This window comes from Pristiophorus japonicus, chromosome 1 (genome assembly GCF_044704955.1).
Source record: "Pristiophorus japonicus isolate sPriJap1 chromosome 1, sPriJap1.hap1, whole genome shotgun sequence".
NCBI classification, from domain to species: Eukaryota; Metazoa; Chordata; class Chondrichthyes; family Pristiophoridae; genus Pristiophorus; species Pristiophorus japonicus.
Window position 1 is genome coordinate 502116347 of NC_091977.1, and position 7206 is coordinate 502123552.

Consider the following 7206-nt stretch of genomic DNA (forward strand, 5'->3'; position numbering starts at 1 on the left):
GATCCAGTTTTTCTTGATATGTCAGTCCCGCCATCCTGGGAATCAGTCTGGTGAATCTTTGCTGCACTCCCTCAAGGCAAGAATGTCCTTCCTCAAGTTAGGAGACCAAAACTGTACACAATACTCCAGGTGTGGCCTCATCAAGGCCCTGTACAACTGTAGTAACACCTCCCTGCCCCTGTACTCAAATCTCCTCGCTCTGAAGGCCAACATGCCATTTGCTTTCTTAACCGTCTGCTGTACCTGCAAGCCAACCTTCAATGACTGATGTACCATGACACCCAGGGCTCGTTGCACCTTCCTTTTTCCTAATCTGTCACCATTCAGATAATAGTCTGTCTCTCTGTTTTTACCACCAAAGTGGATAACCTCACATTAATCCACATTATACTTCATCTGCCATGCATTTGCCCACTCACCTAACCTATCCAAGTCACTCTGCAGCCTAATAGCATCCTCCTCGCAGCTCACACTGCCACCCAACTTAGTGTCATCCGCAAATTTGGAGATACTGCATTTAATCCCCTCGTCTAAATCATTAATGTACAATGTAAACAGCTGGGGCCCCAGCACAGAACCTTGCGGCACCCCACTAGTCACTGCCTGCCATTCTGAAAAGTACCCATTTACTCCTACTCTTTGCTTCCTGTCTGACAACCAGTTCTCAATCCACGTCAGCACACTACCCCCAATCCCATGTGCTTTAACTTTGCACATTAATTTCTTGTGTGGGACCTTGTCGAAAGCCTTCTGAAAGTCCAAATATACCACATCAACTGGTTCTCCTTTGTCCACTTTACTGGAAACATCCTCAAAAAATTCCAGAAGATTTGTCAAGCATGATTTCCCTTTCACAAATCCATGCTGACTTGGACCTATCATGTCACCATTTTCCAAATGCGCTGCTATGACATCCTTAATAATTGTCGAACTGTTTGATATTCATCAGGGACTGGCTAGCCCCCGTGTCTAGCTCCATTGATACTGGGATGCCATTGAGGAACACTTTCATCATTATCGGTGGCGTCCTGGTGTATATGTGCTCCACATGAACTCGCTGAATTTCAACTTCCAGCGATTTTTCCCAGTGTCCATTTGGCCTCGTAGGGCTTACATCGGGCCCGTCCTCCTCGTACATCAACCTGCCTGCAGGCTTCCTGCACATACACACCAAGTGACCGCTGACATTGCAGTTTCTGCAGGTATATTGCTTATATCTGCAAACTCTAGCTGTGTGTTTGCCTCCACTTCTCCAACATGAGCCGTTGTTGGAAACAAAAGGTCCGTTTCCAGTCGATCGTCTCTGACTGTCTCTGTAACTGTCCTTAAACCCACCATTGACAGGTGTTGATGGCCCCATTACTGGCCGCATTGTCCCTTGCGATGGCATGAATCGCCGTTCAGCTTGCCATTGTCTCTGTTAAATTCCCGCTTTGGTTTCGACTACATGCTCGGGCATGTCCAATTGCCCTTGTCTGCCTGGAGAACTGTGTGCCGCGTTAACAATGTTGACTCCCTGTCCATTTGCTGCATTTAAACCAAGATTTTTGTCAAACATCATTCTGGTCTCTTCCTCCCCTGAGATGAATGTCTGGGCCATCAAAGCCATCGTTTCCAGGGTTAAGTCTTTGGTCTCAATTAGTTTCCTGAAAACCCCAGCGTGCTTGATGTCCTCAATAAAAAAGTCTCACAGCATCTCCGCTCTGCTTGCATCTGGGAACTTACAAGGCTCGCCAGTCGCCGGAGGTCTGCCACGAAGTCTGGAACGCTTTGCCCTTCTCGTCGTCGGTGCGTGTAAAACCGGTGTCTCGCCATGTGCATGCTGCTCGCCGGTTTAAGGTGTTCCACGATCAACTTACTGAGCTCTTCAAAAGTCTTGTCCGCTGGCTTCTCTGGCGCTAGAAGGTTCTTCATCAGGGAGTACGTCCTGGATCCACAAAACGTCAGGAGATGAGCCTTGCGTTTGTCGGCCGAATCCTGTCCCAGCCATTCCTTAGTGACGAAACTTTGCTGTAGTCTCTCAATAAAATCATCCCAATCATCACCAACACAGTACCTCTCGTCTGTGCTGCTAGTGGCCATGCTCGCGTGGTTTCTCGTCGCCAATGATATGTCCTTACTATACAGTATAAATGCTCACGAGGCCCATACTTGAGAGAAGGTCACTCTGTGACCAGTAACCTTTATTCCAGCACTGAAGTGATGAAGGTGGGTGGAGCTTCCCCTTTTATACCTGAAAGTCCAGGTTAGGAGTGTCTCCCACAAGTTCACCACCTAGTGCTCAGTGTTCTCATGGTGTACAACTTAGGTCAGTTTGTACATGGATTACAATGACAGTTGAATACATGACAGGGGCTGTTGTGGAAGCCCTGGGGTAGACAGTTTCAAGTGTATTGCTGTCCTTTAAAGGTAAAAGCAAACTTGTACTGATCTTCCCTTCTTAAAGGTATGGACCAGAACCCATTGGAAATATCCAGCACTGTGAAGGTGGTCGCGGAGGCCGGGATACTTCCAATGAGATCAGCGACTGCAGCAACGGTGGGTGCACAGGCGGGGATGTTATGGTTGAATACTCGATAGTCCACCGTGGCTCTCCAGGAGTTGCCTGGTTTCTTAACCGGCCACAATGGAGAGTTCACATGGGTAGCTATTGGTCTCAATACCCCCTGTTTACCCAGAGAACCCAAGGCTGTTTCCATGTCTGCCTCTGCCTCCCTGGGGAAGTTGTAATGTTTCTGTGGTCGGGTCATGGGATCCCCATCTATGCTAACCTCGACCCTGTTTATTCTCCCACAGTCGTGTTTGTGAGTGGCAAAAGCTGCAAGGTTTTTCCTCACATATTCTTGGTATTCTATCGGAGTGTTACTGACCAGTGCTTCAAGGTCGTAACCCTCCTTTGGCTTCATGGTGCGCACCGTCCCTTTTTCCTGTTTTACCGGGATAGCCATGACCTGATTCTCCTGTCCCGTACAGAATGACCCCCAAAGACAGTGGTTTCTTAAATCCAATAGGATCCCGTGGCCTAGGATGAAGTCAGCCCCCTGGATTCCTCTCTCTTCCTGATCCCACTTCATCAGGACACAAGTCTACTTAGTGTGGAGTGTACCTAAATGAATGGAGAGCGGAACGGAGAATGAGCCGGTCTGTTCAGTGCCTGTGAAACCCACCAAGCTGTCGGGGACCCCGTTAGACAGAGGTGAGGTGGCGGGTTTAGCTGCATAGACAAGGGTACTTGAGGCACCGGTGTCCAGCAAGTAAGTCCCTTTCACCTTCTCCACTTCCATCTGAACGGTTGGTCTCCGCCACGCATCGTACTCGAGGGAACACAGGTGGACAGGCTGCGCCTGTCCTAGTCACGGTTTTGGTTGGGATGGGCAGGTGGGATTTCGGTACCGGTGGCGGTGGCTACCTTCCCAGGGCCAGCTAACATGGTTTGGAGTGCGGTTAGGAAGGTATCAAATGAGTGGGGAGTGACTGGCTTATCTGTCTCGGCCCTTTTGGCAGGGGCTGGAGAACTCTTTTCTGCGCTACTCTTCCAAGGATTTCTACAATCCTTTCTCCAGTGCCCACTTTTTCCGCACCCGAAGCAGGTACGTTTTGTATCAGAGGGGTTGCCCCCCTCGTGGCGCCATTCCCTCTTATCTTGGCTAGGTCGGATTTTGTGAACCCTTCCCTTTTGTGGGAGCTCTTTCGTCCCTCTTCCGTTTCTGTAAGCTAGGGTCAGTTGCCTAAGCACTCCCTGTTCGGTGGCTTGGGGATCTCTTGGGTCGAACCAGGCCGCAGCCTTGGCTCTTATTCTGGGTAAACTGTTCGCTACTAGGCTACAAAATCAGAGTGCTAACTCGTCCAGGCTTAAGTTATCTTGGGCGATGTCCCCACTACAGGCGCTTTGGTACTCAGGCCACAGTCGGTCTGCGAAAGCCTGTGGGGTTTCCCCTGTGATCTGCACCGTTTTCTCTGCTCTAGAGAAGGGACTCCCATCATTGCAGCCCATGGCTTCTAAATTATCTTTCTGGATGGCGGCAAGTGTTCTCCGTCCTCTTTTGCTCTCAGTAGAGAGGGACTGGTATAGCTTGCTGTCCAGGGATAGGAGGAGCATCTTTGCCATTTCTGCATCATCGCACCCATTAATGTCCCCTGCCTGTTCCACTTCCACAAAGTGAACCGAGGGGTCTCCCTTTGGAGTTAGCTTTCCCAGGTGGCTTATCATAGCCCTAAGTTGGTGGGGATTGTGGAGAACTACAAACTGACTTTCCAGGGGCCCTGGACCCCCGGCACTGGTGGGCGGGCCAAACTTCTGTTGCCGGACCTGGCACATTGGCCCTGGTTCTGGCTCTCCCTGTTCTGGCTCGCCTACACCTCCTCCCTGCTGCCAGAACGAGCTGAAACTCCGTGCCGCAGGTGGTGGTGGTTCACTATCCCTGTCCGCCTCGCAGCTCTTTCGCTCTTCCTGCTGCTGCACTGGTGTAGTCACCGGTGCCACAGGTGGTGGACGAACAGTTTCCTCCTTCTCTTCCAGGTTTACCTGGGATGTACCCGGGCTTATTAGGCATACCATGCCTTTTGCCTTAGACAGAGCAAGATATAAACTTTTGATTTTTTGCTGGCAGGGACCATGGTCTCCCGATTCAAACTCATTAGTGCAGGCTACTTTATACGCTGCCTGCATGTCTTTTAATTTTTCCTGGAGCTCTTTTACTTGTAGGGTGAGGCGAGTGCTTTCCTCCCGTAGTAACTTTTCATTATTTTTGGCCTCAGTAACCTGACATTGAAAATAGTCCTGACTGTTTTTAAACATTTCCATTATCTGGGTCCTTTCCTGTTTTAGCTTACGGATTTCTCCCCATAACCTTTCTTCTGCCATAGCCCTTTCCTGATCGTTCTCTGCGCATTCCCATAACTCTGCCTGTAATGTCTCATTGGTTTTGTCCAGGAGTTGGACCTGTCGCTTTAGACAGACCAACCAAATTGCCTTCTCTACTGCTTCTTTGTGATCCTTGCTTGCTGTCCACTGGGCTGCAGCATGAGCTGGATGCTCAGCGCGCAATAGACCAAGCATCCATTCTTTAGTGACATTGACCTTCTTATATACATAGGAGGAAATCCTCTCTTCCATCTTGGTTCTTTGCCCCAAACCAGCACTCTCTGCATCACACCCCTTGTACCAGAGTCCTGCCATGGTCGCCATTTTGTAAGGAGGTGGTCCAGAGGGTCAGGTTCACTTCTGACCTACTTGAGTGGTTCGAATTGCTCCCACTCCCTTGGGTCCTAGACTCTGGGTTTATTTGGGGGGTGTGACAAAGTGCAAAGGACAACTGGTTTGATGCAAAAGCACTTTGATTTTATTACAAACAAGAAAATACAATGTCAAATTTATAATCACTCTAATAAAGAACAATACATTACACATTCAAAAGGGGTTATAGTAAAATTACACCTTCCACCTCCCAATACCCAATCCTAGCTAGGTTAGACTCCAGGGCGGGCAGGGACAATGCTTATCAATCCTTTCTGGTCAGTTAGCGGTAGTTTGCGATTTTGGGGTACGTTGAATTCTGTAGGTTCTGTTTGCCATACCCCGAACGTCGGAGAAGATTTCTTACTGCACAATCTTCAGTTGGGTTGAGTCCGCTGATGCGGTAAGGCGTGTTTTGGATCTATGGGGTAAGAACCCGGTTTTCTTAGTTAGAAATAGGTTCAAAGTCTCTTTAGGTAATGTTTTCACCTGTTGGTAGTCAGGCCTTAGACTGTAGAATGGAAACTTTTGATTCTTTGCTTTTTTTCCTGTTGAAGTTTTGTTTGAGTTTGGTCGATCGCGGTGGTTTTTAGTTGGTACCACATTGGCTGTGGTCGGTTGCTGCCGCAATGGTGATATTCTTTCTTCATTCAGGACTTCAGGACTTCGAGGCTGGAGAAGTTAGTTTACAACTGTCATGTTGGTTTCTCTCCCTCTTGATGACATCAGCGTTGTCTCGGTTGTATGGCAAAGTGTGCCATACCCTCTGTTGAAACAGCGGGCCAATTATACGATTTGAGTTGTTCTAATCTTTGCACCAAATCAGTCCAGGATTCTTTGTTTAAATTTGGCGGGCTTGATTTCTCTTTGTAATATTTTGGCGGGCTCGTTAAAAGTTAATATGCCTTGGGTGGGTTGCATTTCTAAATCTATTTCCTGATGGAAATATTAGCTTGGTCATTGCAATGTCCTTTTGTGCTTAGTTTTTTTTTTTGAAATTCGTAGCCAATCATTCCAATTCTTTGTCAAATCACAAACGCCAGAGGTCACCTTGAACACGTCAAGGATCACTCTGCGCCAATGCTCTTAGCCAAAAGGCCTAGAGCCACTGCACCATTCCTGGAAGTACTGCAATACCAGGTTCGTGCCATGGAGGTGGATGGGTCAGGCCCCCCACACACCTCCGTGGAGGTGGATGGGTCAAGCCACCCCACCCACCTCCTATTTCCAAAAAAGCAAGCATATACCTTCCTGATCCAGGGAGAACCACCTTGGGGTTATGGTGGTTACATCCCTGTCAGGTCAGTTACGCATGATCTTAGCCAAAAGGCCGAGAAGCGTGCTTAGTTGTTCACATCCAGGTTGTTGTGGGCCCTTTGTTCTTATTCATGTTGAAGATGGCTTTTCTCAGTTTGGTTTGATGGCTAGCCATCTTTGAGTTATTGTTGTAATGTAAATGTCTCTTGTGGAGAAGGGTTTTCGAATGTCCATTCCTCCAGACAAGTTAACTTAGTCTCAACACCCAATTCCAATAATCAAGTGGGCTTCTTTAGTTCTTTCGGCCCGCCCATAGACTTGAATTTGTCTTTTAAAAGTCCAAAATTCGATTAAAGTTCGTAGTTTCTTCCATAAGCACTTTAGGATTTCAAACTTTCCGGTAGATAGTCCCAAATTAAATTTCCTTTCGAATGAGCCCAAACACTGGTGGGGTTCTCGTGCATTTTGCACCCTTCATGATAGAGGAAGGAAAAGGATGCAGTTCAGTATCGGGGAGTGTCATTTTGAGTGACAAAAATTTGGAAGGCCTTTGAGAAGCCTTGAACGACTTTTTAACACACCAATAGCCTTTGATAAAGACTGAAGAGGCAGCGGACTAAGACTTGGCAGTCAGAAATGAAGGGAAAATAAACCCTGAACAGATATGTGTCAGCAAACAAGTAATGGAGCAGACTAGCACTTTCTATTTAATC

The 7206-nt window shown here is 47.9% G+C and overlaps 1 pseudogene; it reads right to left on the reverse strand.

Moving 5' to 3' along the window:
• Positions 1-6339: 6339 nt before the first annotated feature.
• On the reverse strand, positions 6340-6578 carry LOC139279377 (U2 spliceosomal RNA; annotated as a pseudogene).
• Between the last annotated feature and the right edge of the window lie 628 nt (positions 6579-7206).